General features: G+C 40.6%; 1 protein-coding gene across 6 annotated transcripts in view; it reads right to left on the reverse strand.

The window, feature by feature from the left end:
• The window catches only part of PDE10A (phosphodiesterase 10A), a 619063-nt gene that overhangs the window by 175681 nt on the left and 429977 nt on the right, over positions 1-13405 (reverse strand). The gene's annotated exons all lie outside the window — the stretch shown is intronic.

Consider the following 13405-nt stretch of genomic DNA (forward strand, 5'->3'; position numbering starts at 1 on the left):
TGCACAGTTTTTGCTTCCGTTTCAAAAGATTGAGCAACTGCATGACGAGATCTGTAAGTTACTGATACTGACGTGACCAGCGCGTGGGTGGGAACAACTGGCGGAGATTGAAACTTCGCTGCACTGACTTTTTTCACACTGAACAAGGCACTATAGAGGGTAAAAATCCGTTCAAAATCTATCTTATCAAATCTCCTTCAATCCTGTATATAACCTCATGTTGCCCTTCAGATAAACTCCAAAGCCTTTAAACACAACCTCAGAGGTCCTGCACAACTGGTCTCTGCTCACGTCTGTGTCCAGCTCCTTCGTGATGCTGCACAGGGCTCTCCCCCCGGCCCCGGGGAGTGCTCCCCACTCATGCTCCCTCTCTTCCAACCAGCAAACTCATCCTGCAGACCTCGCACTCTACTGTCCAACAGAACCCTGTCCTAGCTGCAACACAGTAAGAACTCGTTGCATTAATTCATTATACACCAACCTTCCTTTTTAGCACTTTCTCCCTAAACTTTGTCCAGTTTTATGGCAATGTGATCGACATACCACACACTGTAGAAGTTAGGGTGTACAGAGTAATTATCTGACTTCATAGATCAGGAAATGATGATTACAGTAAGTTCAGTTAACATCTATCATCCATATAGACACAAAAAGTGTCCTTTTCCTTGTGAGGAGAACTTTTAGGACCCACTCTCATAACCACTTTCTTCTGCATCATACCTCGGTGTTAGCTACAGTCATCACGCTGTGCACCTTACGTCCCTGGCACGTATTTATAATTGGACGTTTGTGCTTTGGACCACCTTCCTCCAGTCCCCCCTCAAACCACCCCAAACTCCGGTAAACACAAATCTGATCCCTTTTAGTGTTTTTTTTATGCCACATAAAAGTAAGACCATACAGTATTTAGCTCTGTCTGACTTTATGCAGCACAATGTCCTCAGAGTTGATCCATGCAGCTCCAAGTGGTAGGATTTCTTCCCTTGTCACAGCCGAGTGATATTCCATTGTGCACAGAGACCACCGCTTTTTTATCCTTTCATCCGTTGGTGGACACTTCAATTGTACCCATCTCTTGGCTACTATAAATAAGGCTGCAGTGAACATAAGGACGAAGATAGTTCTTCTACACTGGTGTGTTCGCTTCCTTCAGACATATTCTCAGCAGTGGAACTGCTGGTTTGTAGGGTAGTTCTATTTTTAATCTTTTAGGACCCTCCAGACTGTTTTCCACAGAGGCGGCACCCACTGACATTCCACCAACGACGCGTGAGGGCCCCCTTTCCTCTCCATCCTCACCAGCCTTGTTATGTCATCGTTGTAAATTTCATGAAGTCTTTAGCGCAGCGAACGTGCGGTATTGTATTCGTTTCAGGTGTACAATGTAGTGAGTCGACAATTGTGTGCGTTACTCCCGGCTCGTCCTAAGTGTGCTCTTTAATCCCCATCACCTAGTTCACCCATCCGTCCACCCACCTCCCTTCCGGTAAGCGTCAGCTCGTTCTCCAGAGTTGGTTTCTCTTTTCTTCCCTGTGTTTCTCACAGGCCACATAGGAGTGAGACATATGGCATTCGTCTTCTACTAAATGACTTACTTCACTTAGGATTACACTCTGTAAGTGCATCCTTATCACCGTAAATGGCAAGATTTCATCCTTCTTTACGGCTGAATAAAATCCCATTGTATACACACACTCCTTTATCCATTCACCTATCAACGGACATTTGGTTCACTTCCATAGTGGACTCTTTTTTTTGGATTCTTTGGGGAAATACCCAGCAGTGTGATTACTGGATTGTACAGTTGCTCTATTTTTAATTTTTTGAGTAACCTCCAAACTGTTTCCCACATGGGCTGTACCAGTTTGCATTCCCAAAGCTAGTGCAGGAGGGCTCCTTTTTCTTCATATCCTTGCCAACGTTTGCTGTTTCTCGTGTCGTCGATTTTGATAGGTGTGTCGCCATTCTGATAGGTGTGAGGTGACATCTTATTGTAGTTTTTTTTTAATTTATATTTCCCTGATCATGAAGGATGGCGCATCTTTTCATGTATCTGTTGGCCATCTGGATGTCTTCTTTAGAAAAACATCTATTCATATCTTCTGCCTTTAATTGATTATTTGTTTTGAGGGTGTTGAGCTGTGCATGTTATATATTTTGGATATAAACACCTTATTGGATATGTCATTTGCAATATCTTCTTCCATTCAAATAGGTTGCCTTTTAGTTTTGCTGACTGTTTCCTTTGCTATGCAGAAATTTTATTTTGACATAATGCCAGTAGTTTAATTTTGCTTTCATTTCCCCTGCCTCAGGGGACATACCTAGAAAACCGTTGCCACAGCCTATGTCAGACCTTACTGCCTGTGCTCTCTTATAGGATTTTTACACTTTCGGGTCTCACATTTAGGTCTTCAATCCATTTTTACTTTATTCTTTGTGTACGGCATAAGAAAGTGGTCCCGTTTATTTCTTTTGCATGTAGCCGTCCAGTTGTCCCAACACCCTTTGTTGAAGAGACTGTTTCTCACTGGATATTCTTTCCTACATTACCAAAGATTAATTGACCATACAGTTGTGGGTTCATTTCGGGGCTCTATTCTGTTCTACGGATCTGTATGTCTATTTTTGTGCGAGTACCATACTGTTTAGATCACTACAAGCTTTGTAATACAACTTGATGTCTGGATCAGTGATGCCTCCAGCTCTGCTTTCCTTTTTCAAGATTGATTTGGCAATTTGGGTTTGTTTTTGTGTGTGTGTGTGGTTCCATATGAATTTTAGGATTTTTTTGTTGTTGTTCTAGTTTTGTGAAAAACGCTGTTAGTATTTTGACAGGGATAATTAGATCTGTAGATGGCTTTGGGTGGGACAGACATCTTAACAATATTTGTTCTTCTGATCCATGAGCATGGGATGTCTTTCCATTTCTTTGTGTGTTCATCAATTTCTTTCATCAGTGTTTTACCAGAGGATAGGTCTCTCACCTCCTTGGTTAGGTTTATTCCTAGGTGTCTAGGATTCTTAAAACAATTGTAGACTGTTAATCCTACAATTGTAGGATTCTTAAAACAATTGTAAATAGGATTTCTTTCCTGATTTCTTTTTCTGCGGCTTCAATATTTGTGTGTCAAAATGGAACAGATTTCTGCACGTTGATTCTGTATCCTGCAACTTTACTGAATTCCTTGATCAGCTCGAGTAGATCTTCTGTGGAGTCTTTCACGGTATCTGTAAATGGGAAAAGTTTTACTTCTTCCTTGCTAATTTGGATGCCTTGTATTCCTTTTTCTTCTCTGACTGCCGTGGCTAGGACTTCAAGTATGAGGCTGGATAAAATGGTGAGAGTCCACCTTTGTCTTGGTCCTGACCTTAGGGGAAACAGTTTTTCACCCCTGAGTAGAAGGGTAGCTGTGAGTTTTTTATATATGACCTTTATCATGTTGAGGTGTGTTCCCTCTAAACCTACTTTCTTGAGAGCTTTTATCATGAATGGATGTTGTACTTTGTCAAATGCTTTTTCTGCATCTACTGAAATGTCCTCATGGTTTTTTTGTCCGTTCTCTTACCGATGTGATGCAGGACAATGACTGATTCTATTGCATCCCGCTTAATTGTGGCAAATGATTTTTTTTAATGTATTGTTGGATTTGGTTTGCTAATATTTTGTTGAGGAGTTTTTATTTTTGCATTTATGCTCATCAGAGATTTTGGCCTTTAGTTCTCTTCTGTCATGTCTCTATCTGCCTTTGGTGTCAGGGTAATTAATGTAGGCCTTGTCAAATGAATTTGGAAATTTTCCCTCCTCTTCAATTTTTTGGAATAGTTTGAGAAGAACAGGTATTAACTCTTCTTTAAATGTCTGGTAGAATTCACCATCTGGTCCTGAACTTTTCTTCCTTGGGAGTTTTTTTTTTTTTTTTTTTTTTTTTTTTTTTTTTTTTTTTTAGAGATTACATTTTATTGCTGGAAACTGGTCTGTTCAAAACTTTTATTTAAATATTTTATTGAGAAAGAGCAAGAGCAAGCACAGGGGAGGGGCAGAGAGTGAGGAAAAGAGAGAATCCCAAACAGAGGCTCAAACTCATGAACCATGAGATCATGACCTGAGTTGACATCAAGAGTCGGATGTTAACCGACTGGGCCACCCAGTCACCCCATTCTGCTCAAATTTTCTATTTCTTCCTAGTTTAAGTTTGGAAGGTTGTATGTTTCTAGAAATTTATCCATTTTTTTCTATGTTTTCCAATTTGCTGGCATATAATTTTTTATAATATTCTCTTATAATCCTTTATATTTCTGTGGGGTCAGTTATTTTTCCTCTTCCATTTCTGATTTTGCTTTTTGAGCCCTCTCTCTTTTCTTTGATGAGTCTGGCTAAAGGTTTATCAATCTTATTGATCTTTTCAAAGAACCAGCTCCTGATTTCACTGATCTGTTCTATTGTGAGTTTTTTTGTTTTTTTTTTTGTTTTTTTTAGTTTCGATTTTGTATATTTCTGCTCTAATCTCTATTATTTCCTTCCTTCTACTGGTTTGGGGGTTTGTTAGTTCCCTTTCTAGCTCCTTTAGGTGTGAGGGTAGATTGGTTATCTGATATTTTTCTTGCTTCTTGAGGTAGGCCTGTACTGCTATAAACTTCCCTCTTAGAACCACTTTTGTTGCATCCCAAAGATTTTGGACCTATCTCTTCTCTTTTTTGATGCTAGCCATTCTAGCAAGAGCTGATACCTTACTGTTGTTTTGATTTTCATTTCCCTAGTTGGTGATTTTGAACATCTTTTCATGTACCTGTTGGCCATTCCTATATATTCTTTGGAAAAATGTCTACTTGGGTCCCTCGCCCAGTTTTAACTGGATTATTTGTTTCATGTTTTGTTTTTGTTTTGTTTTTTCTTTTGCTGTTGACTTACATGAGTTCCTTATATATTTTGGATATTAACCCCTTATCACACAGATGGTTTTACCATTCATAGGTTGTCTTTTCACTGGTGAGTTTTCCTTTTGATGTGCAAAGGCTTTTTAGTTTGATGTAGTCCCACTTATTTATGTTTGCTTTTGTTGCTGTGCTTTAGGTGTCCTATCCAAATATTATTGCCAAGACCCATGTCAAGGAGCTTTTTTCCTATGTTTTCTTCTAGAAGTTTTATGGTTTCAGGTCTTCCATTTAAATCTCTGACCTATTTTGAGTTAATTGTCATGAATGGTGTAAGATAGAGGTCAAGTTTCATCTCTTCCCATGTGAATGTCCGATTTTCCCAGCACCATTTAACAGACTGTCCTTTCTCCACTGAGTATAACTGACTCTACTGTGAAATATTAGTTGACCTCATATACTTATTTATTTCTGAGCTTTATTCTGTTCCACTGGCCTATTTTTTTTTTTATGCCAGTATCATACTGTTTTGCTCAATATATCCTGAAATCAGAAAGTGTAATTCCTCCCGCTTCATTCTTCCTTCTCAGGAATGCTTTGGCTATTCAGTCTTTTGTAGTTTCATATAAATTTTAGGTTTGTTTCTTCTACTTCTGTGAAGACATGCCATTGGAATCTTGATAGGAATTGCACTGAATCTACAGATGGCTTTTGGTAGTATTGACATTTTAACAGTATTAATTCTTCCAACTTGCACATACAGGATAATCTCCATTTACTTGTGTCTTCTCCAATTTCTTTCATCAGTTGTCTTGTAATTTTCAGACCAGAGCTTTCACCTCCTGGAGCAAATGTATTCCCAAGTGTTTTATTATTTTTGATATTACCATAAATGGCATCACTTTCTTTTTTAGATAATTTGTTGTTTGTGTATAGAAACAGTACTGATTTTTCCATATTAATTTTGTGTCCTGCAACTTTATTGAATTCATTGATAAGACCTAATAATAATTTTTTGGTGGAGGTCTTCAGGACCTTCTGTATATAAAATCATGCCATCTGCAAATAGAGACATTTTACTTCTTCCTTTCCAATCAGATACATTTTACTTCTTTTTCTTGCCTAACTCCTCAGGCTAGGACTTCTGGTACCATATTGAATAGACGTGTCAAGAGCGGACAGCTTTGTCTTGTTCCTGATCTTAGAGAAAAAGCTTTCAACCTTAGCATGTTATATAATTTACTTAGGATGGAGGGACTGGGTGAAACCGGTCAAAAGTTACAAACTTCAAATTATAAGGATGTAATATACAACGTGATGACTATGGTTAACATTGCTGTATGGTATATTTGGAAGTCACTAAGAGAATAAATTGTAAACTTTTCATTTTGTGCCCCCTGTAGAAACACTACGTTCCATTACAACTGAATTCATGTCCAGTGCTTAGCAAATGCAAAACACACAGTAGATAGTTGGTAACTTTTAGTAAAATGAATGAATTTTAAACCAAAAATGATGACCCTGAGACAGAAATTGAGCTGTGTGTTTTTCTAGACCCCATTTCAGCCACCAACTTCCTATGTAACAGTGTTAATGACCAATGATAACATATTAGTAAGGGAGAAGCAAAATGCAGGGAAAAGCCAACAAAGGACTGGGAAATATACATTGTTTATTATACCTTGCAATGGAAAAGTAATCAAACAAGCAGAGGATACTTGGTGTAAACTGAATTAGAATGACTGAAACCTGGGGAAAAACCTTTCATACGAGAAACTCTAGAAGTTCCTTCTGATGTTTACTCTATTTCTTTTTTATTAAAAAAGCAACATATACAAGAATATAAACTTATAAATCCCCCAAATCCAGAAACAACCAACCACAATGACATATTTAACTAGCTCTTCGTCTACACAATTATATGTATGATTAGTACCTCGTAAAAGATGGCACTATATCCTGTTCTGCAACTCACCATGTATCAGTGAAGCTACCAATTAAAACACCTATTTTAGGGTTTTTTTTTCCCACTTTTCCTATTACAGTCAATGTGGAACATGAATAACCAGTTAAAATGAGAGCAGAAAGACAAAACATTTTAACACTACCTTCTCCCCACTCTTAAAATACGAAAAATATTCCAACCCTCCCTCCCAGGCTATCCCAGAAGCAAACCACAGCAAGCCCCACAACCCTGCCTTGGATCCTACCAGCCAACACCAGCACCGCGTTCGCCCTTGCACAGGCCCTCCATGCCCAGGCCCTCCGTGCCCAGGACGGGGGCTCTCAAATGTTAAACTTGCACTAGGATTACCTGAGGGGGCTTATCAAAACACAGATTTTAGGTCCCACTGCAGGAGTTTCTGATTCCGGGGGTTTTGAGTGAGATGAGGCCTATGGCATTTCTAACTAGTTCCCGAAGGATGTCCACGGTGATGTGGGAATCCCACCAGAGAATCGGTGGCCTCGATGAAGAACCAATGCCCACAAAGAGCCTTCTCAATCTGCACACCTCTTAGTGGCCTCGGTTCTCCCAGCATGGTCCTGAAAACCCACACTGCACCACTCAACACTGGATTACACAGCCTCGGTTGCTGTACTCTCACAGTACCTTCTTTCCACACCAGAAGATTACACGTCCCTCAAGGGCAGTACACGCAAGGAACATGGCTCCTGTGACTCACCAGGACCCCGGGACACAGCAAATAGATGCATCTGCTTAATCCACAGGCCCCACCTGACTGGCTAAAAGCAAACGATGTGCATCTTAAAATCTCGAGCAAATTTATTTCTAGTAAAAATTTCTGTTTGCTAGACATTGGGCTACATGTTTTCCAACATCCACACCAACAAATCCTGAAACGATCTTACTCTCTGATTATGTGTTTATTATCTGTGTTCTCCTATCAGAAAGTGACCTTCGAGGGAGCAAGTTTTTAGCCCTTGTTCTCTAATTACGTTCCCATAGTAGGTACTCAGGATTTCATTCATTCATTCATTCATTCATTCATTCATTCATTCATTCATTCATTCGAGAGAAAGAGAACAGAAGCATGAGAGAGTGGCAGAGGCAAAGGAAGAGACAGAATCCCAAGCAGGCTCTAACCAAGATCATGACCTGCAACGAAATCAAGAGGCGGACTCTTAACCGACTGAGCCATCCAAGAGCCCCTCAAGAAATACTTGCTAATCGGCATACTGAATCATTGGTTAGGGAAATAAGTAGTATCTGCTCACATTCCAGCTACAACTTGGCCACTCAACTAGAAATTATTATTCAATCTTTAATCAAATAATCTAGATCACTGTGAAACGTTCGGGCAGCTTTTAAAAAGTAGATTCAAAAAATGAGAAATGGTTATACCACTCATCTCTCACAAGTTTTCATTTGAGTTTTAAAAACCTGTGTTAAGTAAAACATCAACTTAAATGTTGAAATACATTCTATTAAGTAGATGCAATGATTTTAACTCAACATCCTTTTCTATTACATGGACAATCAGAAAATACGATTTTTACTCAAAGAAACACCGATGAAAATAAAGTACTTTCAAAAATCCACTAGCTCATAACATTTTCGTTCATTAGAATCACTTATAAATAAAATTTCTGCCGAGGAAATGCAGTAATGATGTCGAATGTACAAATAATGGCTACGGGTGGTAGGAACTTTATAGATACTGCAAAAACTGCTTCCGAAATCAATCTAGCTTGTAACAAAGCTACTAAAATTATTTGAACTAGTTTCATAATCACTAACAATGTGTGATGACCTGAATTAATCTTTAAAATTATCAAAATCCCAATCAACTTGATTAGATTGCTACAGAGCCCAAACACTCTCAAAAAGAATATATTAAAGATACACCTTTGCACTCAGATGAACAATTAACAGAATTCATGGAATACATCAAGTAACTCTTTGCAAATGAACTTTATCCCCCTTCTAGTAACCAGATTGTGAACTTATGATTATTTATAATGCAAATCAAGGCATTCAACACATTTTGTTTCCATTCCAAAAAAGAAAATAAAAAGACTGAGATATGAAATTTCAATGTGAAGACGTAACTTCCATAATCGACACAAAGCAATTTCAAGAAGAAAGTGCACAAAATGAAGTTCCAAGTAAACCATTTCAATGAGGTGGGTTTTTCCTTATTCATGATATGGACTAATAGTTAACACGTAATTTATTAGTGTCCTACTTACTAAAACCTTCTAACGTTGCATGCCTTGGCAAACTAATTCATGCCCCATTAATTTAATATCCCGCGACATTATAAACACTAGCACAGAAACCATCTGTTACACGCTAAGCAGGACTAATGCTCCTGAATCTGCATTTCAGGCTGCATATAGTGGGTTTAGGGGACAGGATGGAAATCTCACTAATTCTAGGTAAGAAGTATTTAGTAGTTTTATTTGAATGAAAATTGTTCCATCTCTAGAATCATGGAGAGGTGAAAAATATGGAATAACTCCATCCTCTGAGGAAAAAAAAAAAAAAGGAAGCCATTCATGTATCTGTTGAAAATATTTAAGGCAGGTGACAGCACCAATGTTTTCATTATTAATTACTGGACATGTATGGGGACACTGACGGTGAGATGGTTTGCTATTTAATATTTCAGACATATAAACACAGTAGTAACAAACTCTTGGACATAAAAGACACTGCTACTCGTGATTCTTAAATGACCTGGGTTCAATCAATCGCCCTCTGGAATACCAAAAAGCTTCCCTTTAGAATATGAATATCACAGTTACGTTTTGGGGATTTTAAACAAAGCCCATGTATTTTAAATATTATTCTAATACCAGGAGATGCCAAATACAGTCATACTGGCTGTACGTACGTTTTTACTAACGTCGAACTAAGCTTTTTACATTAGAAGCCAAAAGGGGACATCGCTGAGAGTCCAAGTAATTCAGGATTCTTCCCGAGCATAACTGAAATACTGAAATGGCATTAGGGACATCAAACTGTGTTCCGTCTTGGAACCTTCCCACCGGAAATGCAAAGGGTAGGATCTTCATCGTATCCTAACGTTGATTTATCACTTTGACAGTTCTGCCTTGATACTTGTGGAGACGTTAAATAGTTTAGTAATCTGAGTCTGGATGAGTACCAGCTGGGCCTGCCGAATGTGCCTTGCGTAAAAATTAACACAAAGTACAAACTTCAGTAAAACAATTCAATTCATGACCTAGGTAAACTTTGTTTGCTTCCTGAAAGTTTTCCCAAATCAAAGTATGGCTGTGAGTTACGGGTACAGTCCCCAATACTTTCAGGGAATATTTACACACTCTCTAAATGAGAACCTAAAGTTTTAAGAAAGAACCCCTACTTCCAATTCCCGGCATCGCTTGAAAGCCAACTATTTGGGATTTTGGATCCGAGGTCCACCTCCAAAAGGCAATTTGCCTCGCAAGTACAGATAGAACTCTGCGCATTTAAAACGCAAATGTTTTGAAAGCAGGAAAATCAAACTGAGAAGAGTAACAGTACAGACTCTGAAAATGTCAATCTCTGAAGACACTGGGGGGTTCGGCTTTCCCCAACCCCCTTCTCTGCCAACACAAAGCAGAGCGATTGGCTGTGGGGCGGGCCCCTCTGCAGACCATCTGGCTCAGAGCCCCCGGGCCTGGACTACGTCCAGCCTCGGTCAGACTAACCGGAAGGAGGCAGAAACTTACGACTCTCTTCGACTGGTCTGAGCACCAACTCGCCGGAAACCTAACCATCTAGAATCTCAATAGCGCTTTACAGAGTTTGCTACGTACACGAAAAGACAACGCACCGGGCGGGATTTACAAATCACAGTATAGAAACCCTTCCCTCTGGAAGCTTTCCAGTGAGCAGGGGGAGACAGGAAGCGCATGAAAGTAGTTCTGGTTCCACGCACAATACTGACAACCGGTGGCCACCTGGAGGTTGAGACTCCAACCCTCCTTTGTTCGTTCATTCAAAACGTGCAGAGCGCCCCTCCCCGCGGCATCGGAGGTGCTGCCGGCGAGGGATACACAAGTAACTGCGACTCCCGCGGCCAGTGCCCCCCAGGGGCTCACCGGTACCGATCGGGGATCACCCTCGACCCAGCAAGGGAAGGCGGCCACGTAAGCCTCGCTCGCTGCCGGCAGATGTGAACGGTCAACACCCGCAAAACCCCCGGACGCTACAGCCGCCCTGGTCACGCAGACCCGGTGCACGGGGAGTACCGCCGCGGGGCAATCGGCCCCCCACTCCGTCTTCAGCTTCTCTGAGCACCGAACGAGCAAGGCGCTCGATAGAACAGCACGTGCACGAAGGAACGCCAGCGGTTTGGACAGCGTGACGTCATCGTGACGTCATCGTGACGCCATCGCGACAAAACCGCTTGCAAGCCGGATGTGTGAGAAGCAGACGTCATCTGTTATTCACTCATTCGCTTAAATCTGAAATTTCGCAGATGGCCTTTCTCGGAACGGAGTACCGCACCCCTTCACGTGACCTCCCCGTAGCGTAGACCATTTCCACACGAGGCCGGCTTATCCGTGGTTGAAAAATAAGCTACGTGAGCGTTTACCGAGTCCTTGTGCATAAAGCACGGTTTCCATCCGTCCGCTTTCTCTCACTAAACCGACACAAAGGGAAACCATCCGGACAGGCCCGACTTTCGATAATATTCTCCCAGAACTTCTGTCTCTCACGCTTTCTGTTCCCGGGTCTGGCGTGGAACAGAAATACCACCCCCCCCCCCCAAAAAGCCGTCTCGACAAAAATGTCCTTCCTCCGAGCATTTCCCACGAAGCCCCTTGGAAGGAGAAGGAGGCCTCGTTGAGGAGAACACAAAATTGTAAAAAGAGTAAGGGCGCGATGGAGAAGAGACACAAGGCTTCAGCCTTAATCCAGAATCACACACAAGACACGAGGACCCGGAACTGGCTTTTAGTAGTTCCGCACACGTGGGCGGGGCTGTCCCCAAGCCACGCCCACAGGGTTAGCCCTAAACCTGGGTTGCCAGGGGCTGCAGGGGCTGCGTCCTGAGTCCCGAGAAGGTTCTCCCTGTTGGAAGGGGCGCAGGGGCCCAGCCGCCCGCAGGCAGGCGTACCATGAAAGGTTCCCTTGTAGTGTTTCCGCCCTAAGCTGCGCGCAGCCTGTCTGCAGGGGCCCCACCGCTACAGGGAAGCCCCGGGTCACACGCATTCAGCTTCTCTTGGTTCCTGATCCCAGCAGTGGTCCCGAGCCCTCCGGGGGGCCACCAAGCGAGATGGCCTCTGTGTAAGGACAGTTTTGTCTTCAGGTACAAGGGAGCACTGCTTCAGCCGCACTCTGCTATTCTCAATAATCATTTACCTCTTGAGTGGATGTACTCAACAGTGTAAAGTAGTATTGGATTCACCAAGACAGAGAACAGATTTGAAAGCCACGGAATGGCACATCCAAATCGTTATAAAAATCTAAGAGTCGTTTAATAACATCACTGTAACACTAAGACGCGACGCAAGATTTGTCATCTTCTGAGCCCTATACTCAATTTCCCATCTCGTAAATATCCCTTATTCTTGCACTATATTATTATCCATCATTATGTAGCAAGTTGATGAAATCTGCATCTTTATATGAGGCGCGTTAAGCACAACTGAGTCACACGTTCAAAGCGTCAAACATCTCAGACTGCTTCCAAATGTCTGAGGTATGTTATAGCTGAATATGCCACATCAAGCTTTGTTCTATTAAAAGCTGTGATTGTTTTGAAAAAAAAAATGCTACGTTTGTTTCTGCAATTTATTTCTATTTCTCTCTCCCTCTCAATCCACACACATATACACAGACTCACGTACATGTACTTTAAAATCTAATTTGTGTTTCAATGTCAAAAGCTCTCTTTTGTAAAGGTTTCTTTATTATAAAAACTCTGGAAGAAAATTATAGACACTTTGAAAATTGGAGGAAACTCAGCCCAAGGAGCATACGAGGGCCACAGATCTAACAGCATAACATCTTAATAGTGATATTTATAAGCTTTACTTATGGCATTGTTACACTAAATAAATTTCCAGAAAAATAGCATATATTTGTTTCTAACATAAAAGTTCTTCATAGAGTCAAAATCATATGTAATATAAATCTCTACTCTGAGAAGAACATTCTGGGAAACAAGAAGTCTTATTTGGCCAAATATAAATTCATTTAAAACTATGCCACAATATTCAAATCCAATATATTAACACATGTTCAACTTGGGAGGAAATTTATTTCACTTCCCATCCCTTTTGAGTCCACATTTCTTTTGTCATAAATATAACAGCATCTTAAGTTCATGAGTGTGAACAAAATGTCTAATGCAAAGTCGAGTTCTCTTCCTACTGTGTCCACATGAAAATTATTTAATGATTTCTCTTTGCAAAATGCAGTAATATAAATACGCTTTTGAAATCTAAAGAACATTTGTATAATCATTAATAGTAACTGCTGAACAAAATCAAGGCTAATATTACCTTCTGCATTTTCAACATGTCATAGCCAAATAAATTTTCACAAGTA

This window comes from Felis catus, chromosome B2 (genome assembly GCF_018350175.1).
Source record: "Felis catus isolate Fca126 chromosome B2, F.catus_Fca126_mat1.0, whole genome shotgun sequence".
In the NCBI taxonomy this organism is placed as follows: domain Eukaryota; kingdom Metazoa; phylum Chordata; class Mammalia; order Carnivora; family Felidae; genus Felis; species Felis catus.